Consider the following 13,554-nt stretch of genomic DNA (forward strand, 5'->3'; position numbering starts at 1 on the left):
CTATTGCAGTGTTCAGTTATCACCTAAAATGCATTTGGGAGGCATGTTTTGATATTTTACTGAAAGGATTTGAGTGTGATAAAACCACGTCAAAAGCGTAACCCGCTCGTGTTGTGTGGCATGCAATATCTGTGAGGAAATGTCCGACTGCTGTGTCGCAAGTTGGTTTCATAAGGCACGAACTCGAGATCAGGGACAGCCTCAGCTATCCTATCACAAGGAGCCGGTCAGAGCCATCAGGTGTTGCAGTTAAAAATGCCCTGGCGAGTTACCTTGCCTCAAGCTGAACTCAAGCTATGTGTGCTGGCAGTGCCTTTTGTAGTTGCTGCAGAAAAGTAAACATTGGCACTGTTTTCTGCCCTTGTGAATATTTTGCGTTCTCTTTGTTAGCTTTTTGTAGATAAGTTGTGCTTTACAAGTGTACAGATCAATGAAAGAACCCAACGTGGACAAGCACATGTAGAATAAGCAGGCGTATATCAGTCATTTACTTGCCTCTTGGGAGGGATGACGGTCTGCGACTCCTATAATGGTATCTTCATGTGAACATGTCGATTTCAGCACTAGCATGACTGTACTATGCGTGAAAGCAAGTGAAGACAGGCACTGCGGCATGCAGGAAGAATCGAGGTTACGTTGGTTGCCACTACATTTTCACAGCCCGGCACGAGACATTCACAGAGCATTGCTGGCATAGCTAGCTAAATGGCTGTTCATTTAGGTTTGAAAGGCGGGAAGTGCCCCGTGCCTTCCTGTTTTAATAAGAGACGTATGTACTTTCTTCAGAGTCACTTTATAGAAAATTAGAAAAGGATTAGACATGCGTTACCATAACTTGCAATTGAACTAACTAAGTTGTGGTTGGGCTCGTTGGTTGTCATCATCATGCTACACCTCATGCTATAGGTGAACCTTCTGCATTTCCCTGGCACTGTTGCACTGTCGTCTTACTTGCCACGTAAAGGTGATGGCACAGACCAAATGTATTCATAACTCTGTTTGAATGCAAAATTTTCAGGGACTTCTTACGTCATATAGCTGAATTTGGGACGCATAGGACCAGTACTGCAGCAAAGCTCAGCATACCCAGACGAGGGCAACAGCAGCGTCCTTGATCTCAGCTGCCTGGCCATGCTTCCATTTAAGGAGAATGAGAAAATGAAAAGCCTGGAATCCTTCAAATCATTCATCACTGATTTATTTAAATGATTAAATGAACAATATGTATGCCCACCCCTCATGTAATGCCCCTAGTGGGCCTTTAAGGTACTAATAAAAAATAAAAAAATATATTAAAAAAAATAAAAAATAAATACAAGTCTGCAGTGTGGGAGTTCAGCGAAAATGGCCATTTTCTATCATAGAGGGCAAGAATTCATATGCAGCTACAAAAGCTAAATTTCACCGCTCGAAAACACAAACCATACCAAGGTCAGCTTCGAAAGGCCCTTCAGAGGCAGCTTGCAGCTTTTACACAGGGCTTGGTAGATGGCATTTAGAAACTGGTGACAACACTGGCTCTGTCTGGTAAAGTCTGTGGAAACATGACCACTGATGACCGAGTTCTGCTAGCACTCATGCAACTTCAATTAGGAACTTTGTATTTTGACATGGCCCAGAGATTTGGCACATATGAAAGACAAATCATTAGCATTTTACACAAAATTACGAGGAATCTTTTTGCACGGCTGCCAACTTAAAGAATTTTGGAAACAATGTAGCAGAAGTTTGGTGTAAGTCAGTATGCTGACACTACCTGCATTGTAAACTGCACTGAAGTGGGTAAGGAACGGGCTAAAAAACTACCCCAGAAGACAGACATAAAGAACTTACAAGGGTTAGAACAATTTTAAGTGCCTCGTCATGGCTGTGCCAACTGGCTTCAAAATCTTTGTATCTAGCACATATGGTGGACGGGCATCAGATAAGTTCATTGTTAAAGATTCTAGATTTACTGACACTTATATGAAGGCTATGCAATCACGGCTGACAGGGGCTTCAGTCTGAGCAGTTCTATGAAGGAAAAAAGAGGTGAAGCCCAACCGCCAGCGTTTGCAAGAGGCAGGCTTGAATCTATCGAAGGAGAAACTGCTTCAAGAAGGATCTCTCGCCTCAGAATTCATGTTGAATGAGCAATTCTTAAGAACTCATTGCCTGTACTTCAGAAGTCAACATACAATAAGTACACATATAAATTTGATGGCTTCGTTGACTTTGGAAGAGAGACAGAAGAAGGCAGTGCTGTGGCAGCCGACCATGCACGGATGATCATGTTTGCACCGCTCCTTTCTAAGTGGGTGCAGCTAGTTGCAAGTTTTGCAACTAGAGGGTTTGCCCGTGGCTTTGTTCTGGCGAAGTTAACTTTGGAATCGGTACCGCAGCTGGTGCAGCATGGTGCTTCAATTATTTCAGTATTTAGTAATGGAACAGGCAACAACACGTCAGTGTGGACACATGTAGGGGTGTCGGAAAAAACTGATAAACTAGTAAACAATATTCCTCACCCTTCACTCGAAGATGGATGTTTTCTGCATTTCCTGAGTGATGTGCCCCACACTGTGAAGTGCATGCAAAATAACCTACTGACTCACACTTTTGCAAAGGTATGAGATATTTATGTTCTTATTCATTTATTTACATTATTGCGCACTAATATTTAGTACTGCTGTGCTTGACGGTTTCAATGCTTTTATTTTTCTTAGGCTGCCTCAGATCTGATAAAGTTTGGTTATTGTTGGCTGCTTCACAACAATGAAAAGGACAAGCAGTTGAAGACTGCATCGCAGCTCGCTGCATCTCAGGTAAATCCAGGAAAGCTGTTCGTGTTTCACTCTTTTTTCTTTCTATTTTCGTGTCTGATGTTATTTTAACTCCGTTTTGTATCAATTTCTTGTTCCTTTCGTGTATTTGCCTTGTACAGTGTCCGTTGTACCGTTATTATGGTTTATTATTTCCACATATTCCTTTTTCAATACACCCCCCTCACGCAACGCTCTTCAGGGCCTGTAAGGTACAAATAAATAAATAAAATGAATGAGCCAATGAGAAATCCTTCTCATTGGCTCCGACAACAGCATTTCCGATTGGTTACTAAAAGGGTCCAGGGTCCCCAGAATCTTGGGCAAACGTATTTAAGAGCAGGTTTTGGTGCCAAGAGGGGAGAGGAACGGCTGCGGTCCTGCTGCTCAGGACCTCTGCTCGGAAGATGTTGTGCGCCACGCCACCTTGGTATGACTGCCTGCATTATTTAATCTTAGATCTTGTGTACCAGTTTGTTCAGTTTAAATGATATTTTGGAGCCATTTTAAATAAATCAAGTTAATTCATGCTACCCATCGACACCTGCTGGTCAAATTCTTCGAGGTAGCGGAGCCATCGTTCCGTCCCGACGTACGCTTCGTTACAAGTGGTGGAGGTTGCGTGGTAGCGGTGATCTCACTCTACTGGAAATGCGCCCCAACCTTATAAATGAGCCAAGCCAGATGTCAGCAGACTTCGCTACAATGACGAGCCCTCAATAGAGACCGTCCATCGCCCCGCCGATATTCAAGGGAACCCCGGAAGAGTCCGTTGCGTAATGGCTGACCTGCTACGAACACATTGCATTTTTGAACTCCTGGGACAGTGACAGTAAGGTAAAGTTCTTTTACCTTGCTCTTGACGGGGGCGCAAAGTGGTACAGAACGCAACTACTTATCGGTGCGCCAAGTTCGTGAAGTGATTCGGCGGCGAAGCTCAAGGCCTGCTTCAGCAGCTGCCACACTGTGGAGATCCCCTATCTCTGGCTACAGAATCAAGTGCAGTTTCCTTCAGAATCCCCAGAGCAGTACTTCTACGATGTGCTGCAGCTGTGCACTAGGGTCGACCCCAAGATGCCAGAAGAAGACCGATTGCGTCATTTGCTGCGGGGCCTCCAACCAGTGACTATGGAGAAAATGATAATTTCCAGCCCGACCACCTGCGCAGACTCCTTACAAATACTGCAGCGTATCAGTCAGGCCACGCTAATGGGTCTTGCTTCTCGGGTGCTGCCGACCCCAGTGAGCACCACCTACCTGCCAACGGGTGCCTGGAATTCGAATATCCCTGCAACACTCAGCAGCTCTACCACCGAGCCTGTTCCTACGCCTAGGCAGCCCCACCTACTTCCCACCTGCACTGCTGCAGCAAACGCTCGAAGGTGAGCAAGATTTAAAGGCGATCGCCACATCTCTTGAATCATTATCCGTGCGCCTAAAGGCAATTGATGAAGAAATATTTCGCAACCGTGTGCTATGGCCGCTGAGAACGTCGCGTGCCGACGACGAATGACCATGGTGCCACTACTGTAACTGAAGCGGCCACAATTCTCAACACTTTCGCCAGCGATGAAAAGACGAGGACCGCGAGCAAAGAAATGTACGCGACTCCCACCTAGGCAAACAGGAACAGCAGGGCCTAGGTGGTCAGCCCTGCTAACCTGTGTGCGTGATGAGTGAAAACAAGCTCCTCACAGTGCAAGTCGAGGCAAATAACTCGAAGGCCACCCTTATCATTGACACAGGCGCCTCCGTAAACATAACTTCTAACTTCGCTGCTAAAATCTGTTCAGAAGTCAAGCCAACTGAGAGCACTGCTTTCATCAAAGGAATCGGAGGAGGCTTGTTGTCATCGGCGGGAGAAACAGAAGTACTACTTCAAATCGGATCAGCCAAATTCAGCGTAATATTCATCGTTCTCAAGGACTGATTGTTGGGTCGGCTCTCATTTTGCCGGTAGGCAAACTTGCTCATTGACTTTCGCCAAAAAGAACTAAAATCGGAAGCAACGTATACCGGCTGCAACTCGACGCTGGCGTACAATCGCAGGCAAATATCGTCCCGGCACGAAGTGAGGACCAAGTTCGCATCAAGCCTCGTACGAAAGCCATTCTGAGGGTACGCGTACCGAAAAATGGAATTCAACTCGTCAAGCCGAACTCAACCCTTAGAAATGGACTGCAAGTTGCGCGGACCGTCATGAGTGTGGTCGGTGGGATAGGGATTGTCTGTATTGCTAATCCTACCTTGTTGCCAATAGTGGTGCATCGCGAGACGAAAATTGGCTGGGCCACATCCCTACATGAGGCGCAACTCGGACTCGCCGTGCCGCACGACCCTTCCAAAACGGAGGACTTCGACGTCGAGACTGGGCCACACCTGACGCCATCTGAAAGGGGTGAGCTCTTGTCTCTTATTCGTACATTCAGTCATCTGTTTACCGGCGAGCACAACCCTATTCAACGCACTCACGTAGCGGAGCATATTATAGACACGGGAAATTCGACACCCATTCGTCAGCACCCATACCGCCACTCACCCTTCGAGAGAGAAGTAATTAAAACGCAAGTAGAGGAAATGCTACATGGTGGAGTGATCAGAGTCACATAGCCCCTGGTCATCGACCGTCTTTCTCGTAAAGAAGCCGTAGGAAGGTTGGCGTTTCTGCGTCGATTTCCGAAGAGTTAACGCGGTGACCAAGAAAGATGTGCACCCACTCCCACGGATTGATGACATCCTGGATCTGCTGCAAGGGTCTCGATATTTCACAACATTCGACCTCACCTCAGGCTATTGGCAGGTAGGAATCCGCGAAGAAGACAAGTCGAAGACAGCATTTGCATGCGGCTCTGGTCTATACGAGTTTAATGTCGTTCCTTTCAGCCTCTGCAACGCCCCCGCGACCTTCCAGAGAATGATAAAGTTTTGAGCGACCTTCTCTGGAGGGTGTGTCTGGCTTACTTGGATGACATTGTCATTTTTTCAAAGACCATGGAAAAGCCCCTAGAGGACTTGGAGAGGGTGCTAAGCGCTCTCGATGAAGCCAACCTGCGTGTGTGCTGGTGTGTCATGCAAGATGATAAAAAAAAATAGACAGCTTTGCAGACAAGATACATAGCATCGGTGTTCCATATGAAGACCTTCGAAAAACGAAGCAGGATGATGAAACTATTAGTAGTACTGGTTTTGAAGCAAAATTGAACGGCTTGTCAAGAAAACAACAAATGCAAGTTCATGCATCCTTTGAGGCTTCCAAAAGAAAAAGAACAAAATGGAATGAAATTCAAGCCCGACTGGCTACTTGAATGTATTGCGATGCACATGAAGAGTGCATGACTGTACGAACACATTCGGAAGCACAAAATTATGGTATTTCCGAGTCTTGCATGCCTGCGTATTACACTGTAAAGTACAAGAGTGGATTTGGTATTAGTGAAAGAGCTCTAGCAGCAACAGCCTCTCCTGAATTGGTGTTACCCTCCCTGGTGTTCCAATGTGCACCCCTCACACCTCTAGCCACCGTACCGACGAGGACAGTTTCACGCGCATGGAGCGGAGGAAGCGTAGACGTCCAAAGCGAACAGAAGGTGATGATGATGATGATGATGAGGCTATTCCGTTTGCACCAGGTGGACGACAGCTTTTTCCCCTAGCCATTTGTAAGGGATCGGTAGTGTACGCGGGGTCATCGGAACGCGGCTGGGGGCACTCAAAGCGAAGCGTCTTTCTCAAAACGCGGCGGTTCGCGAATGCGCCGGGAAATACGGGTGTCCCCCCCGCCCCGCGGTACCGATTCGCGCACTTGCTGGCACGAATGTGTATTTGTGTTTTACTTTTATTTTGCAATGGAAAGAGCGTTTTGCCCTACGGAAGTTGGAGGGCTGGCCATGCTCTCGATTAGCCAACCATATGAAGAATGTAGAACGATTGGGTGCTACCAAATGTGGGCCGGGCCTTGAGGTCTTTAAAACCGGGCTCCGGTGCCAGAAAACGGGTTCTGCGCTAAGGTGTGATGCTATGCATCTTCGGCTATGCCGAGTACGGGCCTCCTCTAGTATTAGCCAGTTCCGCCTTTTTGTTGTTGTGTATCTCTTTGCTGTTTAATTTGTCTCTAGTGCCTGAACTTGTATATGATTGTAAATAACTGTATATAAATCTTCAAGTATTCGCCTTACCCCTGAGTCTCAACTCATCACGAGAGCGTCTCTGGCGGGGCACCTCTGGTGCAAGGAAAGAGAACCTGTGAAATTTACTCCATTACACAGAAAAAAAAAGAACAGGAAAACAAGGACATGAGAAAGAAAGAGAAAGGGAGAAGGTGGAGGGGGAAGGGACATGCTGACTGCCCATACGCAAGTCACTGAACACCCTGTCAGTTGGTGTCGCTGCGGTTTGTACTGTCAGGTCTGGTGTCTCCGAGGCCACATCGCTGCGCTGCCTAGTCAGCCACCACCACTGCCGAAGACTCTCTTTAGCCTCCACCACCCATGTACAGCGCATTGCCATCGGGGACCGTGAAACTCAGAGCCTGCTCCTAACCACATTTTCAGTGCAGTGCTGCCTGAATGGCCGCGGAAGTATCAAAGCGCTGACAGTACAGCAGTGCACGCAGGGCTCCAGCTCGCACCTCAAAGCAGGTAGCCAGGAGATGAATTACCATGGCGCGACCACAGTAGAGGCTGCAGAGGTAAACGTTTTTAGGACGTGTGCACTGCAAAGCTGATTGCGGAAATGCAGGCACAAGCAATGTTGCCACGGTGCAGCAGCCAACTGTTGGCTGGGTTCACGCTGCTTGTCCAGACTTCCGCTACAAGCAATCACACAAATAAGTACGACAACCTGGCTACCAAAACCTATAAACATGCTTCTCTCTAAGCAGTGTTTTACAGCAGCAGAGTTTAAGCACAATAATGCTCTCTACTGCCCCCACCGTCGCTTTGTCACATCAATCAATTTCAAGCTTAACAGAGATCAGCCACAAAATAAACCACTGTACATCTTGACACTGCCTGCTTTGGGACATTAAACCCCTATAAACTGAAACCTCTAATCACTAGAAAGTATGCTAAACCTCGCAAAATGAAAAACAACGCTTCACTGCCATGCGACTACAAAGCGAACAAGCAGGCATAGATGACGTGGGAGCTATTTACCGAATGGCTGCTCAAGATGCACGACCAAATAAGGAGGGAAGGTAGGAGCATTCTTTTGGTCCTACTCTGTGCATACTGCCAACGAATGCCTCACGAATGTACGCCTGAAATTCCTCCCGCCCAACAACACATCGTTGCTCTAACCCCTCGATGAGGGGATTATAAAGTGTGTCAAGACAGATTTTCAGAAGTGCATTATGCAGAAATAGCTGATAAACCTTCGACTCAAGACTTCTGAGCGCCATGAACGTCCGTCAAGCCGCAGAAATGATAACTAGGTCATGGTGGAATGTAACGGACTGAACCATACTGAACTGCTGGAGGAAGGCAGGCCTTATTAAATCACCGCTTCGCTCCGAGGCCTGCGAGGACACAGATGACTACGACAGTGCAACAGAGTTGTGAACTAAAACAGTGCAACAGAGTTGTAAGTGAAGTCACCGAAAAAGCTGCCCATACATGGATAAGTAACTTCTGATGGACACAGATCACTATGACAGTGCAACAGAGTTGTAAATAATGAAGTCGCCGAAAAAGCTGCTCGTACACTGATAAGTAACTTCTGATGACAATGTCGAGCCCAGCAACGCAGCCCTGACATCAGCAGAGCTGACTGTACAAGACATAGTAACTAACGTTCGCGATAAGCAAAGGGAATGAACTGGATGACCTTGACGCCGACTCATCGCCAGTAGACCAAGCTAATGAACCTCTGTCCAAGGTGTATGTTTTGGCCTGCATCGGCACAATTCGCAGTTCATCAGATTTTGTGATGATGTACTCGATGCTGTGCACAAGAAAGCTGGGGACGTCAAAGTGTTTCTCGTGGAGTGCTGTTGCAGCGCCTCCTCTATTTTTTTGATGCCTGGCAGAAAGGCTGCGCCTGACGCCGCTAGCCCTCTCCTGTCGCCCTCACCCATTCGCCTGCTTTCGCCGCTCGTGGCACTGGCAGCTGACACTACTCGGCGACTCGGCTGCCGTCCCACCGCACTGCATGTTAGCGTGGTTCACCCAAGGCTTCCCGTTCGCGCTTTGTTTACGGCGACAGCTGAACGCCTGCTTTTACACCTTGGTTCTCCCGATGATCAGCTTTCATCATGCATTACTGCTGTGTGCCTATGTGTACGTCAAGTGCCAGGAAGAAAGACCCAGGAGTTTCCTTTCACGAAATCCCTGCTGATCTCGAGCTCCGTCGACAGTGGGTCAAAGTGATATCGCGTAAAGACTGGGAGCCGAACTCTACATCAAATTATTCCGTTGTGTGTAGTAAACATTTCGTTGCATCGGACTTCAAAGAAAACTCGAAGATACGCCAGTTGAAGAAAGGAGCAGTGCCGAGTGTATTTCCCTGCTATCCGTCTTACAAGAAACCTGCCGCTGTTAATGTACGCAGCAATCCTAGCAGCCGCAAGCGCGCACCGGTGTTGGACATCAACGACAGCAGTGCAAAGAAGAGACGAAAAGCAACAATTTCAGCAGAGGCAGGTGACCCAGGACCGACTGACGACATTGCGGAGCACGATGACTGTTGCACTGCGGTTGTGGCACCAGCTACCGAACCACTCTGTGACATGGTTCTAGGTAACCGTCCATCGCCTGCGGCTTCTGCGCAAAGTACAAGTCGTACAATTTCCGAAGAAGAGCGGGTGAATACCACGGCGGCTCATACCGAACCAGTTGCATTTGCAAGAAGAGCGTTTGGAGTGCAAACAGAAACATCTCGAACCAGCTCTTGCAGTTTCCTTCACCACAGGAAGTGCAGAGAAAAGGAGCGTGCACTTCGTCTTCAGGTCGCCAGACTGAAGCGTACGGTAGACAGCTACAAAGAAGAACTGCGGAAACTGAAAGAAGATAGCAACGTTAGTACCTTCCTTGGTGTTGCGGCTGACGCTGAGCAAAAGAGCGTGAAGGCTGCGTTCATAGTACACCAAGAAGAGGGCAACGTGGGGAGAAACTACTGTCAGGTACTGTATAGTCCTCAGAAACTTATCAACCAAGGCGTACGAGTATATTCGCTCTGAAGGGCTGCTACGCTTGCCGTGCCGAAATACCTTGAACAAGTATATAGGAACATCAACTGGTGAGGTTGGTTTCAGCCCTTTGGTCCGTTTGCGACTTCAAACAGAGATTGAGAGCTTACCTGCGGATCAATCAAAAGTGTGCAGCCTAATTGTTGACGAGATGCACATAAAGCAAAAGCTGGAATATAATAAGCAGCGAGATGCTTTTATAGGTGATGTTAATATGAGCCCTGATTTAGAACACCTGGTGCCTAGTGATCGAGATGATTACCTCGCAAACTTGCTGCTATGCTTTCTTATTTGTGGCCTGGCTGCACGTTTTAAGATACCGGTTGGGTATTTTTTCCCCAAGTGCTGCACAGGACCTGACCTTGCTGCAACCATCATCCATGTTGTAAAAAAGACTGAACTATTGGGTTTCGAAATTGTCCGCCTTGTGACTGATAATCACAAAACGAATGTCTCGGCAATGGAAATTTTGTGTAAGGGACAGCAAAGCATAATCAGCACCACATCCAGCAAATTCTTCCAGACGCCTTTTCATGGCATTTGATCAGTGCCGCATCTTGAAAAATGTGAGGTCTCAGTTTCTTGCGAAGTGCATGGGTGGACACAAAGAGATCTCATCAGCTCCCTTAAAGGAGCTCTACAAGATGCAGAAGGGGTCAACAGTGAAACCAATAAGGTTTCTGACCCGCAAACATTTGTACCCCACAAATATAGAAAAAATGAGCGTCAGACATGCCGTACAGATCTTTTCGCCCCCTGTCACAGCTGCACTACAGTACATGAAGGATCAGGCAGGCCACACTTGCGACATTGAGTTCGCAACAGTTGGCCCAACTGTGGAATTTATGGTTGCGATGCACAAGTGGTTTGTTCTAATGGATGTTAGTAACATGCAGCAACATATCCATAAGAATGATCCTGACACTCGGCACTTCACTGATCCAAATGACTCTAGGTTGGAATGGCTGGAGAAAACCTTCCTGGACTATCTGAAAAGGACGAAAGTCACCCTGATAGCTTCTTGAGCAAAGAGACTTACAACGCACTGGTGCTTACCACAACCTCAAATGTCATGTGCATCAGGTTCCTGCTCAATTAAGAAAAAATTCATCTTTGTGCTAACACGAAAATTCTCTAGTGACCCAATTGAGGCACTATTTGGATTTCTTCGGAGAACAGCAGGGTGCAACGATGCTATGGACGTAAGAAGTGCGCTATCTAGCCTTGAAAAAAATATTGAAGACCGGCATCGTTTCTTCATCATTGCAAAGCAATGTAAATGCTTGAACATCATTCTGTGCTGCCACAGCAATTTCAAGCCCCAGCACCCTGAACGCTAACCACCCAGACAAGAAATTTTTTCCACTGGCAGCAGAAAATAGGCTGCGAGAGGTGTGTGTTAGGCAGAATCAATGGCTCCCCAATCCAGAGATTGCCAGCTTAGCTCTGGTAGGAGGATATTTGGCCCATGTTGTGGCAGAGAAGCTGTGCTGCGAAGGCTGCAATGAAATTGTTGAGAAGCCTAAAGGAAATGCTCCTGTGGATGGCCTCATTGCTTACCAAGACAGGGGAGGACTGAAGTACCTGACCAAAGAGCTAGTTTCTGTTTTGATAAGCCTCAAGAGGTTTGTGGACATTGTGCTTGATTACAGGAAAGCAATTGAAAAACCACTGGAAACTAGTGTGGAGCGTGCTGTCAACATTCTGATGGACCTTGGATCCTGATGGATCTTGAAATGCAACAACGAAGACATGGCTCACAGGAAACAGTTTTTACTGCTTTTATGCCGCAAGTTTATTAAGCCGCTGCTGAGCAATCACGCCGTGAACATCACAGACAAGAACTCTGTGGCAAAAATGTACGCGAAAAAGCCATTGTCACGTAAGGTGCTCAAACTGTAAGGAGTGGACGTCGTGTTGCTTTTGTCATTTCTAATGTTATGTGATTTTGTCAACTGTGCCGAAAATATAATCTCCCTGCCTTGTATTTGTGTCGTTATCATTTGTCATTCATGAAGCTGAGAAACATAAAAGCATTCATTGCTCAGGATAAAGTGGCATATACTAAACGAAAGCGCGTTGCATAGCTTTTTGTGAAAAACAACGGCAGAGCTAGTGAATGAGCCAGTTTAAACCCAGTCGTAAAATCCGCCTGCTTGCGACATATAAGAGTAATGCAAAGTTTTTGTATTCGATAAACCAAAACGTAGCGTGGGAATTCAGCCGATTCAGTAACCTGCACAGCAAGCGTGCAGCGCGGGTGCTGGGCCGGTCATCCAGGGGTTGGCCGGCGATAGTGTCAGCTGGTGGCGCCGCACTGCGGCAACGGTGCGAAGCGCGGCGTCCCGCGAGCTCTCGTTGTTCGGCGCACGATCTGACCGGCACCTAAAAATAGAGGAGGTGCTGGGTGTTGAAACTCCATTTTCTTTTTATGTTTACCCTGTGTGCCATTAAGCATGTCTCCCGAGACGAAAACCAGACACCTCACGGTTGTTTATGGCTGGCGGCGGCTCCCTTCGAGCGGCGGGACTTCTTTCTCGCCTTCTTCTTTCACTTCCACCTTCCTCTCTTCCCTGCGGTGCAGTTCGGGTGTCCACCAAGAGGTGTGAGAGGGACGCTGCGCCATTTCCTTTTCTCAAAAACCATTTACCAATTTACCCCCCCCCCCCCCCCCCCAAAACGAGCAGGGAGCCCTAACGATGAGCATGTAATTTTTCGAGCTCTTGCTCCCCTCCTACGAACAGTTGATTGTTTCTTGCAGTAAACGAAGTTACATAAACGATAACAGTCTACTGTCATCAACAACAAACTAAATCAGTTAGTTTCTACAAAATTTTGCTGCCGAAACCCAGGGAACGAATTACTGTGGAACACTGACCATACCCAACAACTCAGCGTACCAACGACAGCAACATGGATGTTCTCAAGAAAAAAGAGGAAGGCCGTCAGAAGCCAAGCGACGCGACTGACCAAAGAAACGGACGACATCTTGGCTGCCGAGGAAGCACCCACTATTGAAAAGGTGAGCGTTCGTCCTAAAAGCCTACAATTGGTCAAACAACAGCTCAGCGATGTAGATGCGGCAATGAGCCAAATATCAAAGAAGACGAAGCGGAGGCTGAATTCGAGCAAGTCATCGAGTATAGTGACAAAATTGCTAGCTGCATTTGCCGACTAAAACTCAAGAAGGAGCAAACCGAACAAGCAAGCAGAAATCAGGAAATCCGGATTCAAGCTACCGTTGCTAGCGCTTCCGCGGCTCAAAGGATTAAACTAGCGAAGCTAGAACAAAATTCGACAGGAAACAAAAAAACTGGCAACCATTCTGGGAACAGTTTGAGGTGGAAGTCCACAAAAACATGGAACTCACTAACACTGACCGTTTGAATTACATGAAGACGCTGCTGACTGGAGAGGCCTTGACTGCAATTGCTACAGCGATGCGGTCGACATCTTGCGACAACGATTCGGAAATCCGGAAGCGCTGATTCAGGATCAGGATCATAGGCAGGGCCTAATCGATGTGAAACCTGTGTTTTCTGCAAGGAACGTGCGAGCTTTGAGAGGGCTTTA

General features: G+C 47.3%; 1 protein-coding gene and 1 pseudogene across 7 annotated transcripts in view; one reads left to right on the forward strand and one right to left on the reverse strand.

Moving 5' to 3' along the window:
- Nucleotides 1-11,706, forward strand: part of LOC149362656 (uncharacterized) — a 32,009-nt pseudogene extending 20,303 nt beyond the window's left edge.
- LOC149362651 (uncharacterized) overlaps nucleotides 1-13,554 on the reverse strand; it is an 88,555-nt gene that overhangs the window by 63,366 nt on the left and 11,635 nt on the right. The window lies entirely within an intron of this gene.

This window comes from Amblyomma mixtum, chromosome 2, assembly GCF_055824585.1.
Source record: "Amblyomma mixtum isolate Tamu chromosome 2, ASM5582458v1, whole genome shotgun sequence".
NCBI classification, from domain to species: domain Eukaryota; kingdom Metazoa; phylum Arthropoda; class Arachnida; order Ixodida; family Ixodidae; genus Amblyomma; species Amblyomma mixtum.